The sequence below is a fragment of the Haliotis rufescens genome, unplaced genomic scaffold (genome assembly GCF_023055435.1).
Source record: "Haliotis rufescens isolate VD_foot unplaced genomic scaffold, xgHalRufe1.0.p SCAF_3, whole genome shotgun sequence".
NCBI classification, from domain to species: Eukaryota; Metazoa; Mollusca; class Gastropoda; order Lepetellida; family Haliotidae; genus Haliotis; species Haliotis rufescens.
Window position 1 is genome coordinate 48470810 of NW_025964001.1, and position 25510 is coordinate 48496319.

At 39.6% G+C, this 25510-nt stretch overlaps 1 protein-coding gene across 3 annotated transcripts in view; it reads left to right on the plus strand.

The window, feature by feature from the left end:
- The window catches only part of LOC124149734 (diaminopimelate decarboxylase 1, chloroplastic-like), a 174320-nt gene that overhangs the window by 120445 nt on the left and 28365 nt on the right, over positions 1 to 25510 (plus strand). The window contains exon 6 of one of the 3 annotated variants that reach the window (XR_006863147.2): positions 7653 to 7793. The exons of the other annotated variants lie outside the window; for them this stretch is intronic. The gene's annotated coding sequence lies outside the window, so the exon portion shown is untranslated. The remainder of the gene's footprint in view (positions 1 to 7652; positions 7794 to 25510) is intronic. 3 annotated transcript variants of the gene reach the window in all.

The following is a 25510-nucleotide window of genomic DNA, read 5'->3' on the forward strand; positions in this document are numbered from 1 at the left end:
TTTATACAATCCAAGTCTCAAGCCCTCTCCTTCTCTTTTCGATGTTTTATGTCACTTAATTGATGTAATCGAAATCCATCAACAGTATCCATCTTTTCATCGAGCGCCGGATATAAATCCATAGTGTATATTATTATTATTATATCATATAATAGTCTTTTAATTGGTCTTGCTTACATGTTTTGAGAGTATACATCAACCTTATCAAATGTATATTTTACGGCATGAATATCTTAGTAAGAGAAATGCTGTCACTTTTAATAATTTGGACCGGGTTTACCGAATACTTTTGTGTCTCCGAGATCGGAAAGCGCAATTGTATTACATTGTCTGAGTGTTCCAGGGCCTGATGAATCAATCATTATTTATGATATGGAGTGTTACACTCAAGTATCCTTTATGTACAGGTTGATGTTTATATCTAATACAGAAATTTTGAGGTCTGAAATAATACCCCCCTTTAATTTTTTATAATGTAATGATGAGAAAGATTCCATTCTACCGCTATTGTATTTTTCATCTTTGACTGGAACAGCTCTGAGTAGAGTTGAAGGACTTTCTAGTTGAATATTATCCGTCGTGCTTATCTGATCAAGATGGATGCACAACTCTTTATAGGGAACTAAATCGGGTAATTTAACTCCATGCACTGTTTCGTTGGATTTTATTATTATTGCTATTATTTCGTCTCCTCTAAATCCAAGTGTAACTGCTAAGCCCGCACCAAAGAGTATTTCCTTTTCTCCAGCGCTTATAATCAGTATCCCATTCGACTCATTTTGTGTGAGACTAGCTCCCAAAGGCTTAAAAATTTCATCATTGAGTGAGCAATGGCTGTAATACCCATCAGGTATAATAATGGGTTCGCCAATAACATTGTTTTCAATTATAAATATCTTATTATTTCTTTTCACAGCATTTATATTGGTCCACTGTGGGTAATACGTTACATCGCAGATAGCGACTTCAAGTTGACCATCCGAGTTATCGATAGTATGAAGCAGTTCAACATCAATAGACTGACCATTTGTTATTCCTGGGAGTGTAACATACATATTAAATATACAATGATACTATATCATTACTTAAATATGAAATCAACTTATATTACTAATCAGTAAATCCTAGTAAGTGCCTCTGGTGCTAATTTTTTTGTTAAATTCCCTGATATCTTTGAAAAATACAGGGTCACTGCAACTAGTGATAAAATGGTGCATGATTGGTTTCACAATCCGATGCAATTTTGGCAGAACCAGTTAAACTTTGCCATATGGTGTGCCACAACAGGATCCCTTTATGCTCCAGGATTTGAACTAAATAAGTCTGTGTTATCATTTCACGTCTACTATCAGATTAGACGTATACTTAAAGAAATTAGTGCTCCATTACTGCAGGATCGAGCACGGAATGCATCAAATAATCCATACAATAGGTGGGCATTCGAACGTATTTGTCAGGTATTTAATGTTTCTACGAGTAAAGATTGGCATCTGAGTGGAGTTAACCATGGTCTAGGTATTCCGTACGCTTGTGCACACTCTGTTAAAGAAGTCAGCGATGATTAACTGAAAAGGGGTCGGCTTCTTCCGAGCTTTGCTCTCTCGAGTAACGAGTGGAGAGATGATCGTATGAACTTTAAAGGTGGTGTTGCTTTCACCGTCCAAAAGGTTGAGCAACCACCTGGAAATGCATAGAATGAATTTCTTAATGATAAAACAGAAAATAATTTTACTAACCCAGGAGTTGTAAGAGTTAATGAATCAATAAGAACTTTGTATGGGCAATTCTTGGTGCACAATCGCAAACACGAACGGGAATTATCGATTCTGGGACGGCACTCGATGCACATAAACAGTTTGTTGCAAACGTGGAGGATGCTATTAATTCACCAGTTGACATACCATCTTCTATAAAGCGTTATCAAGATGTATTACATAACGCTCAATCCAAGGTAGACTACGTTTATTGCCCGGGACTATACATGTCTCCGAGTAATATGGAACTTACGATCGGTCAAGTGATCGGTTATAGTAATAAAATTGTTATTGCTACCGATCAACAAAAACCAGGTATAAATTCAGATATTAATACCGAATTAATAACGCAAACAAACACAGGCGAAACGGGAATAGTCAGTCCACAGATATCTACTAACGCACAACCATCTACTAACGCACAACCACAAGTGCCACCACATATTGCAGCTAAAAATCAACAACATAATTGATGAAAAAACAGCGCTTATAGAAGGTGGAGTCGCGGCTGGTTTACTCATGATTTGGTTAAATAGTTCTTATTTGGTTAAATAGTCTTTAGCAGATACGTACAACAGCCCTGCAATTGCTACGATCAGTGCCCACAAGTTTTGACTAAGCTAAGTGGTGGTCTTAGTTAATAAATTCAAGAGCCAGGAAACAATACTCACTATTATACCAGGAAGTGCAGACGCGGCTTTCCAAGCGAGCTTTCACAGTGCTGAACCTAATGCTTTTAAATGCTTTTTTATCCACTCTTTTATATCTTTCGTCTTCTAAGTTATGCAATCTTTCTGCAACGTGACGTCTACTGAATTCATTACCCGCCTGTTCAAGTTTTGTTTTCTCATAAGCTATATGCTTGTCGAGTTCGGATAGCTTGGCTATATTATTGATGAGTTCTCCCTGCATTGTTTGCATTGCCTTGTCAAGACCTAGTAATTCTCTAATACTGAACTCCGAGGATGGTACACTGACCTTGGAATTATCGTAGTAGGTATCCAAGATTTCTCCAAGTCCGTCCGAGGCCAGCTTCGAGCTTTCTTCCAAATTATCTTTATCTATGTTACCGGGTTCATCATGCACAGTCCGAAGAACCTAAGTAGTCTTCGCGGAAAGTTTTATAATATTCTATCGTAAACTTTGAATAGTCACGACCTATTGGACTTTTTTTAAGGTATTGTAATAATCATTAACGGTTGATTGTAAAAGTTCATCGTTAAGTTTCGTAGAGCTGGTTTCATCAGTACCCTCTTCGATTATACTAGGGTTATCAAAATCATCTAGATTAAAATCATCCATTTTTATATTAAACATAAGGTTACATAATTTCAATATAACAATGTCTTTGCAATACGGACGCAAGTTAAACCCACAACGTAGACTTCGAGATCCATTAGGGGTCAAAGCAATTCGCCAGTCTGTAACTATAACTAATAACCCGAGTACCATTGATCAGAATCAAACGCTTCTGGTTTGCTTTCCTAATCTCGGCGCACACGATGTGTTAGTTCCTGGAACTGTCCGACTAGCATTTACGATTAGTTTGACTTCTACCGACGTTAACAGTGGAATATCAATCTAAACGGTATTTTAATGTTGTTCGAGGACCCCTCCGATGCATTTAAAAGAAATACCGAGAAGTTCTACAATCCCAAGATTAAAAAAATAGAATTGACTATCGAGGGCGTTCCTAATCAACTATATAGTCAAGGAATGCTAGCGTATCAACAGTGGGATGAAATTAAAAAACTTCCTTCTATAAAACAAAGCCCAGAAGTTAACACAGTCGTGAAAGATCTGTCTCTCAGGGGTGTATCGATGGGTGAATACCTCACCACGAAGTATGAGCTATGGCTCGACATGCGAACTACGGACGATGACCAACTACACGGCAGTGGGAGGAGAATAGAAAATGCCAGCGAGGGTGTCACTATACAGATAACGAAGCTCCAGGAATCAGCTGGTAAATTAAACATATATTTGTACGAACAAAGAAGTTCAATTAGAGGTTAGCCCCCATATAATGCTATAAGAATCATGACTACTCCAGTTACAGACGGTAAAATGTTGGTAAACGCAACGTATCATTCAGCAGTGGTCAGCGGCTTGGCCATTGGCTATGGTCGTATAGCTAAAATGATTACTAAAGCCACACCACCCAAGCTAGATTTTAATGGTTATGATATCGGTATGATGAGATGATTCTCGATATTGGATTAGCAATGGCAACAAAAGATATGCTCATCAAACAAGGGCTTATCCCGGAAGATATAATGAAGTAATTAAACATTTGAATATTTTATATTCATATAAACATGGCATCAATTGCGATGATGGTCGGTGGAGCTGTTGTTAATGCTCTAGCTTTTTCGGGGAGTAATTTTATATTTTCTACTCTGAGGGAATCCAACTCTAAAGAAGTTGAAGAGGAGCGTAAACGACATAATAAAGCATTAGAACAACTCTAAGCAGCCCAGTGACAATGGACCAGACAGAGGATATTAAGATTAGATTTTATTAATGAAGAACTGCGTAAGCAAGGACATTCAATTCAAACGTTTAAGGATGTTGAATCTGCCATGCACAAATACTTCCTCGTTTATGGAAAAAAAATTGACCCAATACAGAGACCAACAATAAGTCATTTGTACACCATCAGAGGAACAAAAAGACCGCGAGATAGTATTCATAATGTTTGGGTTATCAGTCATTGCTATTTTTAGCTACACAATAACTACGCATAAACCATGACCTATTAACCATGTCACCCTGACTGCTAATCTATAAAATAGCGCTGACAGCTATGACTCACCAGTGGAGATATTAGGCTGGGCAGGACTCAGCTGATGACATGCATTTAGACAAATGATACTAGAAGTGTATATTTATCACAATGGCGAGAGGCACATCAAGATGTAAATTCATACACTTGGGCCAATCACAAATTTGTGGAAAGAGCTGTATGTCAGATTTTTGTGGAATCCATTCCATTGCAATTAGAAAAGGGCACATTAATTATTCGTGTTCTGTATGTGGGATTGGGGTCAAAGGTAGTTACTGTTTATGTAAGAGTCACGGTGCTGACAAGAAATGGTTTCAAATTATTTATGAGAGGAAAAAGGCTTACCGAAATGAGATAAATAGATTGGGTAGAATTCAAACCAATTAGACATTAGTTCACATGTATTTATATATCACAATGACTTATGTTGTCAGAGAGCTGAAAGCTTTGGCATAGCAACGTGGTCTACGTGGATATTCTCCAATGAGAAAAGCTGAATTGATCGCTTTACTAGATAATAATGAACCCGATGATGTTGATAATAAATTAGTTGACGATGTTGAAAAAAATAATGATTTAATATTTGTACCCACAGCCGGCGTTGGTAAATATCTAAGAGGTTGGAAGATGGATATTAATTCCAACATAGATGTCAATGATGTTAAGCCTATCATATCGAGTAAAATCAACGAGGAATTATCAAACAATAGTGTCATTGTGTATAATTCTAAGAATACTACCTCTATTACATCATAGCCACAAATTCCCATTTTGGCAATAATCACACTATAAAATCTTTAGATTTTTCGACAGACGTCCTCTTCACTGCCAATTATCCCATAGTCTTGAGGTAAACCCTATCCCTTGTCAAACCACATCTGCGCATGTGCAAGGCTGGAAAAAATCACTTCTTTCCAATAACCATCATCGACTAGATGTAAGATATATTGGGGAGGTGGGAGGGACTATTTCCTGATGTAATAGAGGTAGTATTCTTAGAACTATACACAACGATAACAATTGTTTGATAATTCCTGCGAATATCCTACCTCTATTACATCATAGCCAGTATTTACCAGAGGGACAGGTGGGATCTTGTCATCTAGTACTCCCAGATAATTGGCAGCATTAAATTAAGGGAAACACATAGGCATAACGGGGTATGACTCAATGCCAGACTTCCTGATTTCACCCTTGGCAAACCTGCAGAAGACTTGGCACTTGTGGCGTCCTTCCCGTTTTATGATCTCATGATTGTTACCTGTTTTTGGTGAATATTTGACCTTATTTATATGATTCCCTCTCCGGTTAATGACCTTCCTGACGTCACTTCCGGCTCTGAGAGCATTTATGATGACACTATTGGTTCATTCTCCTGTGACATCACTTGGGTCATTATGATGTCACTTCCGGTTCTGAGGTCATCTATGACGTCACTTCCGGTTCATTTGTCATTGTGACGTACAATGTATCTATATACTTGTTGCTCTATAGCCAACAAGCATATATACTTATCTCACCTCAGGTATGATAATGATGTACTTTAACGCTGATGACGTGTTTCTCTTTATATATTGGTGATAAAACGTACTCTTTTACATAATTCCGGTTCTGAAGTCTTCCCCGACAACACCTTCGGTAGTTACACATGTTACACTGAGCGACTAACAATGTTATAACTCTATCACCTTATGATCTATGATCCCAGATGTTAGCCAATGATCTGTCCAACCCAGTTGACATAATGTTAAGGCTAACTTTACCTTATTTTGAGGTACTTCTGGGGATCTTCACCCCCCCCCCCCCCTCCCCCCCTAACTTCCACAGAACAGGGGATGGATAGGCTACTGAGTGACTATAGCCTGGGCTGCCACCAAGGCCCCCAGGGAGTATAGCCCCTCTAGATCATGTTGTACGTCTCGTAGGTAGAAATGAGTAAACGTATTGTAGGATCTCCATTGACAGCTTGATACCACTTGTTCGATGGAAACTGAATTCCATGAGGCCAGACTTGTTGCTAGAGCACGGATTGCATGAGCCTTGCAACTCCCCCATTTTGGTGTAGAGAGCTGAGCTTGACGATAACTATCAGATATAGTGTTCTTAAGCCATCCTGCAACAGTAGCCTTAGTAATGTCCTTTTCTGACGAAGGCTTGCAAGAGATAAAGAGCCGTTTTCTTTTCTTCCTGTGGCTCTGAGTAGCTGAAATGTAGTATCTCAGAGCTCTGATGGGGCATAATAGTCTATCTGGATGATCAACTGTTTTACTCAATGATGGGATAGAGTATTGTCTATGTCCTAGAGGCCCAAACGCTGATGCCTGTTTTTTGGCGATCGATTCTGGTAGTGATCTGAAAGATATTTTGCTCCAATCTTATGAATGCGTAATAGATGAGATATCAATAGCGTGAAGCTCAGACACTCTAGCAGCTGTAGCTAACGCTAAGAGGAAGGCAGTCTTTTTGGAAACTGTTAAAAGTGTAGCCTCTGCCATTGGTTCATATGGAGCTTCCATCAGTGCAGACAGAACGATGGATAAATTCGATTTAGGGAAAGTGTGTGGGATTTTAATGTCTTCCAGTGAAAACGATTTCATAAGTCGATTTAATACTGGGTGAGATCCTATGGATAAACCCATCATGTTGTAGAACTGAGGCTAATGCTGATCTATAGCCTTCAATTGTACCTTGTCTGAACCCTTTCTCATTTCTCAGGTGAAGAAGAAAATCAGCCACTATAGGTATTGTTATATTTTCGTCACGCAACCCTCTTTCTATTCGCCACTGACAGAACTTTCTCCATCTGACGTTATAGATAGCTGAGGAAGCTGGTCTCCATGAGCTAGCCACCATGTCTGAAGCTGATTTAGAAAAAAACGGAAACTTGCATCTTTTCGCGATAGTTTCCAGGCGTGAAGGTGGAGATTTGTCAGGTTGCTGTAAAATATGTCCGATTTTGGTTGGCGGAGGAGATCGTGACGCTCTGGCAGTTTGAGCAGCTCTGCTATGAGAGGTGGAATCAGTCTTGGATACCACGCTCTGTTGGGCCACGCTGGGGCTATCAGAATTATGACGTTATCTGTATCATCGATCTTCCTTATTACTCTGTCCAGGAGAGACCAAGGAGGGAAAGCGTAGGCAAACATCCCCTGCCAACTCATGGATAGGGCGTCGACCCGAAGGGCTAATGGATCTGGGACTGGGCTGACGTAAACAGGAAGTCGATGGTTTAGGCATGTGGCAAACAAATCCAGGTGAGGGGTATCCCACGTCGAGGTTATCCACTTGAATACCTCGGGGTGGAGAGTCCATTCCGTGGGTACAATCTTGTATTTCCGGGATAGGCAGTCTGCTAGTATGTAACTCACTGAGTCTGCCAAGGCAAATAAAAGCTATTCATTCTTCTCCTTGCTTTGTTTAAAAAGGGCAAACCTCACTGAGCCTCTAACTCTGTGCTGACCATCTGCATAAATTTTAACCACATGGTCTAATGGAGGCTGACAGGCACTGGTGCCTTACATGGTCCAGCTATGCAGTGTGGGGGATATGGCAAGGGGTATCATATTACCTGATTTTGTTGGTATCTCTACATTTTGCCTGGGAGTAACTTGCCTGTAAAACATCTGAAGGTCAATTAGTTCTCAGTATTTATTAGTTTATCAGTATTTTAGTAGCCTGGTGATTACGAGGTTTGGTTTGGTTTGCCATTTTTGTTTTCCCCACATACCTTTTGACAGGAGCATACTGAGTGCCTGGTCTAGGACTAGCATGACCTTCATTGTATTGCGGCATTGGTGATTCACGCGGGACACACCTCTTAACTTTAAATACCGTATTCGACATAATAAGCGCCCCGTTCTAATAAGCGCCCACGGCGTTATTTGATAATACATTGGCAAGTAAACAATTCCAGTTAGCACCCTTTCCGATTGATCAATGAACACAAGACTTATTTATTCGTGTGTAATACGCACTAGTTTGTTATATGCACCCTTAATTATGGGCAATTAAATTCTCGAAAATATATCTATCGTGTATAATACACACAGATTCTTCTTTTATATCATTTCAGGCTGACCACAAAATTTACAATTTTTCAACCTCGTTTTTAATCTCACCAAAATTATATTCTAATAAGAGCCCCCTCTTACAAAGGCAACAACCAAATGAGACGTTTGATAGCTTTGTGACAGAATTAAGGTTATTAATGAGAGATTGTGGTTACACAGACAATGATCGCATGCTAAGAGACGCTATTGTAATTCACTCACACAAAGAAATTTCACAGAAATCTCTAGAAAAAGGTGATACATTAACTTTGGAAATGGCTATTCAAATTGGACAGGGATATGAACTTTCTGTAGAAAACATGAAAACAATTAATGATGAAGATGCAAGTGTCAAGTGTGCAAGTCATTCAACGCACAGAAAACAGAAATCTAGTCACAGCAATAATGCTAACAAGCATTATGACTCTCACAAATGCCCTTTTCATGAAAAGAAGAAGGAACAAAATGAAGAAACTTGTTATAACTGTGGATATTCGAGATCACACAAGAACTGCCCTGCTGTAGTTAACACGTGTAAAACATTGTCACAAAAGAGGACATTTTGCTAGAGTCCGCTGTAGTAAGAGCAAACCAGTTCACAAGGTTGATGATTCACATTACTCAGATACAGAATACTCCGATGAAGATTATCTCTACACAGTACACTAAGTTGATAACAACGCAGAAGAAGAATGGTGGGAAAATGTGTATATCGATGGTCACAAGACAAAAGTTCAAATCGACACAGGTGCTGCACAATCGATTCTTCCCTAAAACACATACATCAAGCTGAATGTAAACTTCCGCTCAAGCCTTCCAACAGAACATTCACTTCATACACAGGTCAAGCCCTTCATGTGAAAGGTTGTGTTACACTACCCACCAGGTATAAGGGTAAATGTGTGCAGATTCAATACACAGTAGTGAACACAGATAGAGATGTTCTACTCTCGGGAAAATCGAGCCAACAACTTGGACAGATAGAACGTATTCATGCTGTCACTGGAATTGATCAGTTTCCACAACTCAAATGATTGACTGGAACACTTCCAGGTACATACAGTTTGAAGAGTATTCTGAAAATCCAACCTGTCGTTCATGGACCAAGGTGCCAGCCTAAAGCATTAACACAACAGATTGCATCAAAGTTGAAGGAGATGGAGGAAGCAGGACAAATTGTAAAAGTGACCGTTCCAATGGATTGGGTCAGTTCTATGGTTGTTGTCGTCAAGAACAACAAGGTCAGGATCCAAAAGATCTAAATAATGCAATTCGAAGAGAGCATTATCCCATATCCATTGCAGAAGCAGTGATCACCTCTTTCCCTTGTTCTAAGGTGTTCTCAGTGCTAGAGGCCAAGTCGGGATTCCTTCAGATTAAACTGGAATATGAGTCAAGTTTGCTTACCACATTTAATACTCCTGTTGGACACTTTCGATGGCTACGTCTCCCTTTCGGAATCAAATCCGCTCCAGAGATCTTCCAAAGGATCATGGATAACATGCTGGAAGACATAGAGGGAGCTAGAGCAATAATGGATGATATCCTCATCGGTGGAGAGGACAGAGCTCACTATGACATCATCCTCAAGAAAGTAGTTCAAAAGGCAACAGAGTATAATCTCCGTCTCAACTTTGATAAATGTCAAGTTAGAAAGTCAGAAGTCCGGTATTCAGGTCACATCATCAAAGAGAGTGGTCTGAAGGAGGACACTGAGAAGGTGAAAGCTTTAACAGAAATGCCTACACCTACAACCAAGGAAGATGTCAGACGCTTTCTAGGTATGATCCAGTATCTTGCTAAGTTCATCCCAAACTTGAGTGACATCGACTCGCCACTCCGAGACATCGTCAAGAAGAACACTGACTTCTTCTGGGCCAAGCCACAAGAAGAAAGCTTCCAGACACTCAAGGAACTGTGTTCCAAGTCACCAGTGCTTGCAAGGTTTGATGTATCAAAGAACATCACAATCCAATGTGATGCCAGTAGCTATGCTTTAGGCGGAGTTCTCATACAAGAAGGAAGACCCGTTGCATACACATCACATGCACTGTCGGAGACTGAGAAGTGTTATGCGCAAATCAGAAAAGGAAACACTTGCTATCGTCCACTGCTGCAAGAAGTTTCACTACTACCGTATATCGCTGTGTATAAGGCGAGTTTTTCGTACCTAAAATGAGGGGGCTAAGAAGGGGGGTCGTCTTATACACGGAGTCGAAGATCTCACATTTTTTTCCACTGGCGATGTCAACTGGCGTCCGATAGCCAGCCCAGCATTTGACAATAAAACTTCGCATTTCGTCCTAAATAACTGTTCCAAGAACTATTTCCATACATAAACATGATTTTGTATCTCTTTTCCTTGAATAAAGTTTAATAATTTCTGCAAATAAAGTTGAAATGACTCTCTCCTCGATGCAGATTGTCAAACCACCTGACACGGTAAAACAATCAACATCCATGAGTAGAGAGCCGGAAGTACCGGTAATCATTTGCATATTGCACATGTGACCTAACATGTGATAACCGGTGAAGCTGAAATCAATTCCCGCTGTTTTTACAGTTGTATTAACAAGTGTTGGAGACGGTGTGTACAAGTGATTGTGGAATAAACACGCTGAATGTGAAGCAAACATAAGCCTAGTTAGTTACAACATAGTTAATTGGCGATTAAATTACTCACCATTGTCTCTTATATGTTATTACTTCATAAATGAATTTAATTTTACGGGCACCAATTTGGTGTCGTACCGTGTAAACACAAAATGGCGACGTGTGCCGGAGTTACACACGCGACCTATCATTGTAGAAAAAAACAACGCAAGATAAACATATTTTTATTGCATATATAAGGTTTGTGTGCGCACTTGTGATGTGCACATTAAATCTCCAAAGTAACTAACTAATTTGTGATGTCCGTGTGCGAAATACGCTACAGTCGGCAAGAGCACGTTAAATCTTCTACCGGAATATCAATCAGACTTGTGATGTGTTTCATTCCAGGTCGCCTTATACACGGAGTATAGGATTTTGGGTTGATTTTTAAGGCGTGTACAGGGGGGTCGTCTTATACGTGGGGTCGCCTTATACACAGCGATATACGGTATATCTTCGGTAAGCCTGTTAAAGTTGAAAGTGACCACAAACCACTGCAGTCAATATTTTCCAAGCCATTGTTATCAACTCCTATGCACCTACAGAGCATGATGCTGAAACTACAGCCCTGTGTCCTCACAGTACTCTACAAGGCTGGAAAAGAGATTCCTGTTGGTGACACCCTGAGCCGTGCCAATTTGCCAGTTATTGAACCAGATATTGAACCCATCATGGTCAACATGGTTGACTTTATTGCAGTGAGTCCTGTACGCTATGCAGAATTTCAACAGAAAACAGCAGAGGAGCTCAATGAACTACATTCCATAATCCTGAAAGGGGGGCCAGACACTCGACTTGAAACGCCTCATGTAATAGTTTCCAGAACAGACAGCCTAAGGAGCCGATGAAACCAACTGCAATTACTACTAGAACTACAATTAATGTACTCAAGCAACAGATGTGCCGTCATGGTATTCCAGAGACATTGAGAACAGACAATGGTCCTCAATACTCAGCACAAGAGTTTGCCAAGTTCACCTCAAGTTACGGTATCAAACATGTAACATCTTCGCCAAACTTTCAGCAATCAAATGGGGAGGCAAAACGAGCAGTGCAAACAGTGAAAAGACTATGGTCAAAGTATAGTGATCGTCACCTCGCACTACTTGACTACCACTCAAATCCCTTAGAAAGCTGTGGATTCTCACCAGCGCACTTGTCTATGAATAGGAAGGAGACCAAGGAACAAGTGACCCATAGCTAGAGAGCAACTTAAGCCTGTCGCCATTGACCACGCTAAAGTTAAATGCTGTCTCAGTGATGACAAAAAGAGACAGTGTCAATCATACAAGCCAAACTAATCTGACAACTTACCAGTTTTACTACCAGGTGATCCAGTCAGAATGTCTCCATTCCCAGGTACGAAAACATGGATGCCTGCTACAGTTGTCAGTGATCACAATTCACCACGTTCCTACTTTGTTGAATGTAACGGCAAGAAGTACAGAAGGAACCGGAGGCACCTAAGATTATCAACATACAAGGCACACAGCCAGTCCTCCCACACCAATGCCAAACAATCTGTGGTTGACAATCCATCATATCAAACAGTCAACTACCCATGACAGCTGGTAAACAATCCCAATTAGCACCCCTTCCAATTAATCAATGTACACAAGACTTATTTATTTGTGTATAATACGCATTCCTTTGATATATGCACCCTTAATTATGGCCAATGAAATTCTGGAAAAATATATGTCGTATATAAACATTTCAGGTTGTCAGCATAAACCACGAAATTTATCTTTCAACTCTGTTTTTTTTCACCAAAATAATATTCTAATAAGAGCCCCCTATTTCTAATTTTGAGAGCGCCCTGAATACGGTGATAATACATTAACATTACATTACACCACCCTCCTATAAAAAATATGTCCACATATTTAACAATAACATAATTTTTTTCACAATTTCAAAATTTAGCTGATCACAAACTATAAAAATATTTACACATATTCTATTACAACACAGTTCCATTCTTCACTATGATGAACACGTCACATTTATCTATTTCCATTAACACAAGAATAGCTCAATCAATAATAAAATCTTTTTGTCCATGCTGGTTTTCTCCTCACATGTTTTAAGGAAGGTACTTGGACAACTTTCTCATCTCTTGCTGAGGGATAAACACACATTGCTTTAGTGTCATCATCATCTGGCCATAAAATATAACCTCCAGTATGAAACCCATCTGAACTGAACTAAACTGTAATTGGTTTAGTCTGTTCTGATTTTTCAGGCTTTCCAGGTGAACTTCTTTGTTCAAACAAAATTCTAATGTTAGTTGGTCCCTGTGCCTCGTCTGTTTTCTTTTCATAAGAAGTCTTCATCACCTCCTCAACTAGGCGCCATTTGTCTATTGAAGTGAACAACTTTATTGTTGTTAGAATTCACTTTATGAATCCTGTAGACACATTCAGAAATGTTTTTCTTTACAATAGATGGTCCATCCCATGGTTGACGTAACTTGTTGCTGAGACCCTTCTTACGACTTGGTCGATGCAGTGAGACCTTATACCTTGACCGCTACCTTGTAAGGGTCACCATGAACTGATTTGTCATCTTTTGTTTGTCATGAGCAATTTCCAGATTCCTTCTCGTCTTCTCAAAGGCATCCTGTAATCTTCCCTTGGTTTTGTCTGCAAAGTGTTGTACAGTCAAGTCACCACTTGAGGTCCTCGCCTCTTTAACTGCATGTCCACGACCTACAGGTTACTTTTCATATCTACCATACCCAGGGGTCCGGAAAATTTAAAATCCCAATCAGACATTTGCATTTAGGCCACGCCCCCTTCAAATTTACACACACATTACAAGTTGTTACGTATTCATAATATGATGAATTATGAATTGTTTCAATTTAAATTGTTTAATTCACCAGACAATTAATAACAAATAATATCATTTTAGATATATATGGAAAACATACGTTTGTTTCTGTTATAATAACAATCTGTTAACGTAGTGAATGGTCTAATTAATATTCATGAGTCTGCTCAAGTGTACGCGTTGTAACATTTGGATCGAGACTATTATCCCATATTTGGTTATCACGGGACCTCACGGGAAAAGTGTTTTTTTTAAACTAAAGATTATTTAAAAACAAGACAGATAATATAATCATAAATACTAAAATATCGTTGATAGCAATAGTTATTTGAATAGTTTTTTCATCTGTACTTAATTATTGACAATAAAAAAAACCATGGTTTGCGACCCTTATACTAATCATGGGTTTACGACCCTTCTGCAACCGAAGTAGCCCCCTAAATTCTCCAAAATATTGTAAATAAATCTATTTTTACATACATCATGTTTTTGTTGTTTCTGCACAAACAGGTAAATAATTTCGATTCAAGTCTCTTCCTTGATCAGTATGGACTCATTTATGCATTCCATATTGGAATATTGTTTAACGTGTAATGAAGCTTTCTTCAGCTCTGCATAAGATGGATATCTCTCCTCCAGCCATGAGATAACTTGTCAGCACATCTCATCCATCATCTGCATGTCACGCAAATCTTCAATGGTCTGTCAAACCATTCACCATATGGGGAAGTAACAATGCTTGGTCCTGGTTTCTCATTGACTGTAGCAGCTGTCACAGAGTTTATGACTTCAAGGTTGTACTCCTTGAGCTTAACTTCTTCCTCTTCTTTAAGGCCACATTGTTTGCATGGGATTCGTGACAGTCCATCTGCATTAGAATGTTTCTTATCCTGACGATGTTTGATGTCGAAATAGTATTCCAACAGCATTGCTAGCCACCTTGCTAGCTGTCCCTCTGGATCTTTGAAATTCTTCAACCACTTTAACTCACAACGAAATGATTCCCATATAGATATTGCCTGAAGTGACGCACTGATTCAACAACAGCTAATAGTTCTCACCATGTGACACAGTAATTCTTCTCTGACTTGGAGATATAGGCTATCACCTTTTCTTTCACATTATGCACTTGAGGCAGTGCTGTACCGAGTCCAACATCTGTCACATAAATATCAAGAATGATTGACTGATCAAATCATGGATATGGTAACACTGGAGCCTTAACAAGTTGATGTTTCAATGTCCTAAATGCAGATTTTATGCTACAGTTCCATTTGAATTTTGCTGCTTTCTGTGTGAGCTTGTGCAGTGGAGCTGCAATTTCTGCAAAATAATTCACAAAATGCCCGTGAATACAGCTTTTAAGTCATGTCATGTGTTCATCAATGCTTTTACTGAAAACTATCACATCATCAAGGTTGATAATGCAAACTTCCCAATGAAGTCCTGCTAACACAGCCTGCATTAGTCTTTGAAATGTAACTGATGCTCCAGTCACTCCGAAAAGGCATACTGTAACATTGAAATGGTACAAGCCATAAGATGTTTGAAATGCTGTTATCTCTTTATCTTGTTCATCCATTGCGACTTGCCAATATCCTAAAATTAAATCCAAGGTTGAGTAGAACAGACTGCCGTCTAAGCAGTCAAATGTATCTTGTATTGGAGCATTTCCAGTGTGTATTTTATGAGTAATTCTATCTGTTTTACCCAACTCATCAGGGTCCAAAGCAAACACAGCTCTGAACTTAACAAGAAGAAGAATTAATTTTCTATGCTCTTCACCTTGACCATTGTGGCATCTTTTCAAAATTTCTTTCAAGCAGTCAATCAAGGTCTGAGCATCCTGTGTGTTTACAGCATGTGACATATGATAGTGATCTCAATTCAACATGTTCGATATATTGACTTTAATTTGTAAATTCACTTGGATACCTTTTGGCAAAGTAAGTACCCTAAAATAGTTATTTCCTATTTCTTACTTTAAATTTCTCACTCTTCTTTCCTGTCCGAAATATTTTCACTGCTGGGAAGTTCCTCATCTGCTCCACTAACATTTGCCATATCATGTCTTGTCCTGGTGCCGTCCCATTCATTCACTTCATTCAGATCATTTCATCATCTTAGTTCATCATTCAATCAAAACAAATTCATTACACCCATGTTGTTGATTACTTCTAGTCAGCAACTTAGTATATGGCTTCATACTTAGTTCTTCCTCTATATATCCCCGCTCAAAGCATTTTGGTAAGATTGTTGTGATTGTTGCCATATTTGACTTAGTTCATCCTACACATCTGCTTTACAGGTAACCAGATAGTGGTAGCTTAGTCACGTACATATTTCTTGTTATAACAAGTGGTCAGTTGTGCTTACACCTGTATTGCCACTTACCTTTATCGTATTACTTACCTTAGCAAACTAAAGTTGTATTTTTCCCTTTTTGTTCCGTCAACAGACATTTTGGTATTCGGTTTCTGCTCTTCCAATTTAGCTTGGTAAGGACTTCTGGTTCCCTTACTTCTATTTTGGCTAGCTGCAGTTCATTGTTCTTGTACCTTGTGGTGCATTAGAGGCTGAACTTCAGATGCATCCATTTTCATAGTTTGTTGATGTTCAAATGTTTGTTGGATCTTAACTTGTGAGATTCTTGTCACCTTTTAGGAGGTACTTCGGTTTTGATGGTTGTCATATAGTTCATATTCCTCTCATTTGAAACATACTTGCACTTTAGTTTGTATCACCATGGTTGAATCTAATGTAAGTGGGGACCTGGAGGTAGATGTGGTACTTAGCTGCCTTCAGCATCTGCATCCTTCGGTCCGCACTGGTGTGCTAAATAGACAAGCAGATGATATTGCAAATCAGCTGCAGCATCCCAATACGACATATCGTGTTACTGGTACTGGTGCACCAGCAGGTCTTGGGTTGTCCAATACTTATAGTATTCCACCTAACATATATACCAGTCCTAGGGTGGCATTACCTGCTCACTCCCCTAGGCCGGTACCTCATCTGCTTAGTCATACGCCACCATCAAGGTCACCTATGTCCACAGGTTCTGAGAATCTGCTTCAGATTTCTCCGACAGTGAACCTTAGCCCTATGATGGACCTACCAGCTTCTTTGCCTAGGCCTCATGGGTCAATTTACAACTTTGTTCAGCCTACGGCTTCTACACCTTACCTGAATAGTTACCTATCACCGCACTATTCCCACACCATATCCAGGGTATAATCCAACTACCTTTTATAGCCATAGTGTAGGTGCTCCTCCAAGACTTGGCACACCCTTTCAGTCTACTTATATGCCCATCATCAATTCTCCCAGTCCACGGTTGTCATCATTTTCTGGGGATGGGACCAAGGGTGAAGTCAAGTATAAGCAATGGCATTTAGAGATTGTTGGGTGTCGTAGGGAGAATGCATTCACGGACACTTCAATTCTAAATGCAATGCGGAGGTCCGCAAAGGGTTCAGCTGCTGACCTACTTAGTGGGCTTTCAGAAACTGTTACCCTTGACACTACTATTGAGCAGTTGGACTTAGTGTTTGGCAATGTGATGCCTGGTGAGACGCTTATGGAACGTTTTTACAGTGCCCGCCAGGAAAAGAATGATACTGTCGCTGCGTGGAGTTGCCGCCTCAGGGATTTGATCTCCATGATAGAGGCATCTGGCACTTTACCACACAATGCTGCACCTTGCTTGCTTCGAAGCAGGTTTTGGATGGGTCTCACTCGTGATGACCTGAAGCAAGCGACATGCCATCACTTTGATTCAGGTATGGTCTATAACAAGCTGCTGCTTGCTGTCCATAGGGTTGAGGAGGAGTTAGCCACCCCTGGGGATGCACAATCATGCCAACTGACTTCCAATACAACAAGCAATAAACAACTGGATGATGTGCTATCCCACCTTAAGGAGATTGATAAGAACCTGAGGTCTGTAGGGGATAGGGTTAACACCCTGGAGTATAAATCTCGTAGGCCCTCAAATACAGCCCAGAATCAAGCCAATAAGGCCTGGCTAGCTCAGTAGATAGAGCACAAGACTCTTAATCTCGGGGTCGTGGGTTCGAGCCCAACATTGGGCGCCAATGTAGCGGCCATAAAATTTCCAAGTCTCGTGATGGGATTCGAACCATGGACCTTCTGATCCGAGGTCGGACGCCTTGTCCACCTGACCAAAGAGGTTAACCCCTTCAGCAAGCTGACACGTTAAGGATGTCATCTGTGGGATGACTCCATGCCCTGCTACATTCTCAATTCCAAATTGTCTAAATCAATACAGACTTTTAATTGTGATAGATCTGTACCTATCAAACAATCTTGAGCTAAGTCCTTGCATGTAAGTAGTCTATGTACAACCTCAAATTGCAAAGTTTGATACATACTTGAATAGTACCACAGATGTCCAGAGATTTACCATTAGCAGACACAACAATGTCATGAAATTTATCCAATACACGTTTGATCTGATCATATTTTCTTCCAAATATCATAATGCAACAATGCAAATGCTGATCCAGTATCTATTAGCCCCTCCGTCTCTGTCCCTAGCACATTTATGGAAGCATAATAACTTGGACCAGCTTTACCATTACATTCACTGCGGTCATTAACCACATAAAATATCGGGCCCTTTTCACTCATTCTTTCAACTGATGTATGACCCTTAACCTCAGCACCATCTAGTTTAAATTTGACATATTTGGTGCATCAAAGCACATGTATAATGCTTATATCCATATCTCCCATACTTAGGCATTGTGGCAATTTTCTTTCCGGGCGCTCCCACCTCCTATGTCCATCTTTGTGACAATTTCAACAGTCATTATTTGATTTAGCTCTTTTCACTGCATTGGTCTGGCTTGGCTGATAATCTTCTAAGCTCATCAATATCAGAATTTCCACCACTTATTGCTGCAGCAACTTGTTTCCCATGTTGATAGGAACCCTTCACATCTTTCTTGATTGCTTCCTATTCTAAAGCCATTTGTAAAGCACATGTCTCAGGTTTTGAATGGCAAATCTTTAATTCCATCTCTTATGTATATATACCCCGAATATACTGATACATTGTAAGTTCATCCCTCACTTCACTTCCTTGCTTAGGATATGATTTCTGAGCAGACAGGGAGTATTTGCTGTTGGGAGACTCATCAAGTGAATGAATGATTGACAAATCGTGGTGGTATTACATGCTACAGATCCCAAATCCCAGATCTTCTTTGAAATTTCCTATCTTACCACTGTCATCCTTTTAAGAATGCTGGCGGTCATAATATCTACTGTTATACTTCACTATTATCACACAACTATTACTAGAAACTAATATGTCTTACAATTTTGGAAATTTAATTTTTTTCCAAGAATCACTTACTTTTTTAAATAATATATGGAAGGAAGGTTTAAAGTACAAGTATGACAATCTAATGACGAAGCCAATGAGATTAGAAGGAGAGAAGCCAATTAAGTAGAACCTTTAGTGTAATAACAGTGTTGACAATGGTAACACTAACAAGGCAATCAAGATGTCCATTTGAGGTTGATGATTATGATCACAGCACAGCAGAGTACATGCTTGGTAGGTAGATGCATTGATTTATGTTAGTGGCTGGCTTCTTTCTTTGAATTTAATTATTTTCCTCTTTTTATGTGGCTGATGTTGGTTTGGAGAATCTTGATTTGTTACCAGGAAACATGGTGGTCAGGATTTTGTATGAGATTTTCAGAAAGAGCAGATTTCATGTCAGATCATCAGAGATCTGTGTTCTTCATCCAATATCTCAACGGTTTTATGAGATCTCTCGCACACACATCCTAGGGTTTTGGGTTGGACTGGGTGGGACATTTACCATTGGTGTGTAGAATGTTTCTAATTGACTTGTCAGAGGTGAATGTAACATCTATGTTGGCTGAATTTTTAAAAGTGACCTGGTGACTCAGTGTCAGGCCTTGGTACTGGATGCTTAGGATGCATGCATGGTTGATGGGGCAGGTTTGGACATGGAAACATGATCTTTCTGCTAGGTTTACGGGGTTTTTTAAAATGATTTTCTCTACCAGATGTTTGGGATATCCTTTGAGTCTGTTAAAGTGTGTTTAAGGTACTGGATTTTTTTGCTGAGACTGACCATGATGGCTTGTTTGATGGTGGTTGGACATGTAATGAATGTACTGGTCCATGTGAGTAGGTTTATGGAAGACAGCAGTGTGGGTGTTGACTGTTGTTGAGTTGCACATCGAGGAAGGGTGACATTTCTGTATTGAGTGGGGACTTCATTAGGAGGCCATGAATCTGCTGATGTATTCTGGCATTCCATCTGAAATACGAGATGAAACAGGAATCAGTTAACTGTATGGCGTTGTTGCTGGAGAGTGATGTGTCTAACTGGTCAATGTGGGTCAGTAACTCGCTTTGGTGGACTTGGAGGGCTACTTGTAATGGTATGTTGGTGAAGAGGTAAACTACATCGTATGTAATAGATGTAATGTGCCAGGGATAATCTGGATAATATGTGGCATTGAGTTCAAGTTTGTTGCATGAGGATCTTGAGCAGTCTTGTCCTTGCCTGATGTAATACCTATAACAGCTATAGTGCTGTTGCATGGTTGGTCAGGTGACTTCAAATGTAGGCCTTTGGGAATTATCTTGTTTTTTCTGCAGCGCAGTAGAAAGGTAAGGTGGTCATTGGTCCTGATGTTCTTCTAGACGATGCTGTTGTACAGATTGATGTCACTTATTGCCTTATCTCCATGTTAATGTTGAATGAAGTCTTTGATGGGTATTTGGAAGAATATGAGTACATGACACTTTTTAGATCAACTTATTTGATTCCTTTGAACAACGTTTCAGAGCTACTTCTTGCCCCTTCATCAGGTGAATACTGAATAAGTGTGTAGACTGTAGAGTTAATTTTTATATTCCGCACGTTTTGGCTCAACATATATTTTTGCTCGGCCATTTTGAATCATGCGTTTTCCGATATTTTACGAGATGTGATGTCATTGGCAGCTTGTTTGTCCACAAGCACAGTCCTGCTACTGCTTCAGTGACAAAATGCTCAGAATCAAGCTACAAAATGTAAGTTGTTGACAAAACTTGAGAAATATATTAGTTTGCTAAGACATCACTCGACACTATGAAAAATTGTATCAAAAAGGTTTTAGTGCTGTCAAAAACCTAAGTGATGGATCATCTGCTTGACGGTGATATCGGCTATCAGAATATCACATTATCATCATGTGATATTCTCACTAAAAATGAAATGTATGGAAAGACAGTGGGGACATCTCTTATTTCATTCATACTTTCTGTGGATATTTTCATGATGTTTTATGTTAATGTCATGATAGTTTTTATAATGATTAATAGGGCTCCATCAGATCAGGGAAGGGCAATTATCAACAATATTAACCAGAAATCATGGAAAAAGCTTATCAGACAGCATTAGCGAGGAAGGGCTCAACAGTGCAGCCAGACAGTTTTTTGTGACCAATTTGTCCCTAATTGACTTTGTGGAAAGGTCTATGTTGAATGTGTGAGATTGGGTGTGATACCAAATGTGTATCTGATCCCGAGAGGAGGAACAAAGCCTTGTGTCTCAGGTAAAGATGATTTCTACTTTTGGGTATGATTATTCTCATGAGGAAGTTACAGCTTTAGCTACCAATCTAGCCATCTGCTCAGGAAAGAAACCAAAAGATGACTTGACTCTTTCATTTTAGTGGTTTTACATTTTTCTTAAAAGATGGCCAGAACTTGAGAGTGCATAAGCCCCTCTCTTTGGAGATCATGAGAGCAAATGCCACATTGGAAAAGACGGTCAACACCTACAGTTTTTGGATGAAATGGAGAAGATCCTGGACAAGTACAACCTGCAATGCATCAGCGAATGAGGGATGCAAGTACTCCCAGTACTTCATGCACTGTCAGTGAAACAGGTTGATCTTTCAGAAATATCTTGAGAATCACTTCAACAAAAACGATGTTGAGGTTTCAGCAGATAATCCAGTCCTGGTTCTTTAAGATGGCCATAAATCACATGTATCTCTGTCACTTATTGAGTGGGCACGGGAAAAGCACATCATTCTCTTCGTCTCGCCAGCGCATACATCCCATCTCCTCCAGCCTTATATAAACTGGATGGTTTTTTTCCTTTCCAGAGAATTTACAACGGCCTCAGACACAAATTCATCAGGGAACATGTAAGGTCTGGCATTGACAGATATTCAGTATGCTAAGATGCATTCAAAACCTACTGTGCTGCCCTCACACAAATGAATCTGCAGTCTGCGTTCAAGAAATGTTGCATTTTCCCCTTGAACAGGGATGTAGTTAAGCAGACCACATTTCTTCCATCAACTGTTTTCACGACAAGTGCTAAGACGTCTACTACATCTTCAACAACAACAACAATTTCCTCAGGTGACAATGTCAACGTCAATACCAGCAGGTGTACCAGTTTCTTTAGAAACACTGAACATGTTCTGACAACAGATCCTAAATTCACAAAGAATACCACTTCACGACTCCGTGTACTTCTGGTGTCAGTAACGTTGCAGTCCTTGATGCAGACTTGACTTGACAGATACAGAAGAATCACAGTGAACTTTGCTGCAAGTGCAAAAGGTTGCAACCAGAAGAAGAACGGCAATGTATAGCACTCGTATTTGTGAGGGACACAAAGCACAAAGCACAAAGCACATATGTTCACATTGGACTCATCTGATCAATTGCATGCCTGTTAGGTGTTTGAGACGAAATGCAGAGTTTTGGTGTTCCTGCCATAACGAGGGAGTGATGTGCATTATTATTCCCCGGAGTTAACTTCATTTACGTCCTTTTGTGATGGGGATTCCACCACTGTGCATGTGACAGGCTTGTGCGAAGCTCAGTGGATGTAAATAGCAAGCCAATGAGGCAAGTGAAAACAACTGATGTCATTCCAAAGTGTCATGGCTGCACGCGGAACTTCGGAAGTTTTAGACTTTCAAATAAAACATTTGAATAAAATAACATTAACCATGTCAACAGGTAGATACCATATTATATATTTGTTCTAATATTCATTTTTATTATGCCTCAAAGTGAGATTGACCAATCAGAGAGAACTACTGACCCAAATTGAGACTGTATACCGTCAGTAACAGCCATTTTGGATTTTCCATGACTTGATATAGATTGTAGAGAAAATAACAACTTACAACGAAGGTCAGTGAGTTACAAGTATCAATGTCATAGAACATACTATAGGATGATGTCACAAACAAGAAACATGATGCCAATGACGTCACATAGCAATAGAATAGATATCAGCCTGTCTTTAGGGGAAAGTGGACTGCTATCAAGTTACAGTGGCACGCAAATTTCTGTTAGCATGTGGGCATTTTTCTGATAATTCTACCCATTTTAGCTATATTACTTTAAACATTCACATTTAGTGCATTTTATATTCCATTGTTAAGGTTTATGTTTACATTAAAGCGTTGTATCGGAAACATATGTACTGGTCCTGTCGTTTATACCAGTTGTAAGGGTCAAGTTTTCATTTTGACTTGACGTGCGACAAAGATACCAAATAGTGTAAACTTTTCGGCATAATAAATTTGTAATGGTGTCTTTAGTTGCCGTGTACAGTGTCATATTAGGCTACCAGAAAAATATTTTCCTGCTAACCTAATATGACACTGTATATGTAACTAAAAATATTTTCTGAACATGTGTCTCTTATCTGAGCGAAAACTGATGTCGCCACAATACATGTAGATATGTGTACAAAAGGTAGGATTAATGTACAAAGATAACAATATAATGATGAAGTCATTGAGATTAACAGAAGATTAGCCAATTAAGTACAATGAAGGTGTAGGTGTAACAAAAAGGAGCTGACAATGGTCACGCTAACAAGGTAATCAAGGTGTCCATTTGTGGTCGATGATATGTTTATAACGACAACCAAACACAAAGTAGTTTCAAACATTTATTATGATAAAATACAAAATTATAAATTTGGCGTATGGGGAATTCTCAGGTTTGATTACGGGTGCCCATGATTGAGCATCAATCATGCCAAGCATTGGAAACGATTTGGCCACTTGCAAATAATAACATGACATGGCCAAATCGTTGGCACTAAGTGTGTACATGATCGAGCATCGGTCATGCCCAAGCATTGGGATCAAACGCTGGCTATAGTTCTGAGCCTCAGAGCACAGCGAGTGACTACACAGAACGGTACAAAATGGTGCGATAAATGAGCATACAAGTAGCCTACAAGTTGGATGTGGATTATTGAACTTTAGGCGGAACTATCCCAGCAATTTGAGGAGGATAGTAAGGCTGTAAGCCTCAAAGCAAGTTGAGGAGGATAGTTGGGCCGGGCCTGAGAATTCCCAAGTGTGAGTATGATACATAAAGTGAGACAAAACATAAATTTCATATCATATCTGGTATGACCATGAGGTTACTTTGGGAGGAGGTTGGGGAGGTGGTGGAAACTGCTTGTCATTGTTTACAACTGATAACAATGGCTGCTGACCTGTACCCACTGCGCATGCGTGGGAGGAAGGCTTGTAAGCTTCCTGAGAGGAAACTCATGTCTGCGCATGCTCCTGTCAAACTTCCTTCCTGTCAAAACAAATTGTTACAACTACAATGGGTGTGGCTGTTGTAGGCACAAGCCGTTGTCTAAGCAATAAACTGGAAAGGTTAAGAGTGCATTTGGGAAGGGATTTATGTAGCTGGTACAAGCTAGGTCAGCATGACCTGCATAAATATGTACGTAGCACCACCTTGTCGTACTCAGTGTCACCAATGTGTGATGAGCAAATTGTTGCTAACCGCAGCATAGCACACATATACCAACAAATTAAACATAAGTAAAGTAATACATGCAAGTAGCAAGAATAATACATGGTTGTTTTATTGTCGTTATAAATGTGCTCATAGTACCGAAGAGCTATAATTTATAACGGCAACCAAACACAAAGTAGTTTCAAACATTTATTATGATAAAATACAAAATTATAAATTTGGCGTATGGGGAATTCTCAGGTTTGATTACGGGTGCCCATGATTGAGCATCAATCATGCCAAGCATTGGAAACGATTTGGCCACTTGCAAATAATAACATGACATGGCCAAATCGTTGGCACTAAGTGTGTACATGATCGAGCATCGGTCATGCCCAAGCATTGGGATCAAACGCTGGCTATAGTTCTGAGCCTCAGAGCACAGCGAGTGACTACACAGAACGGTACAAAATGGTGCGATAAATGAGCATACAAGTAGCCTACAAGTTGGATGTGGATTATTGAACTTTAGGGGGAACTATCCCAGCAATTTGAGGAGGATAGTAAGGCCACAATTCGAGCCAGATGTGGATAAAATAAAATACCATGATACAGCTGGCTGAGAATACCCCAT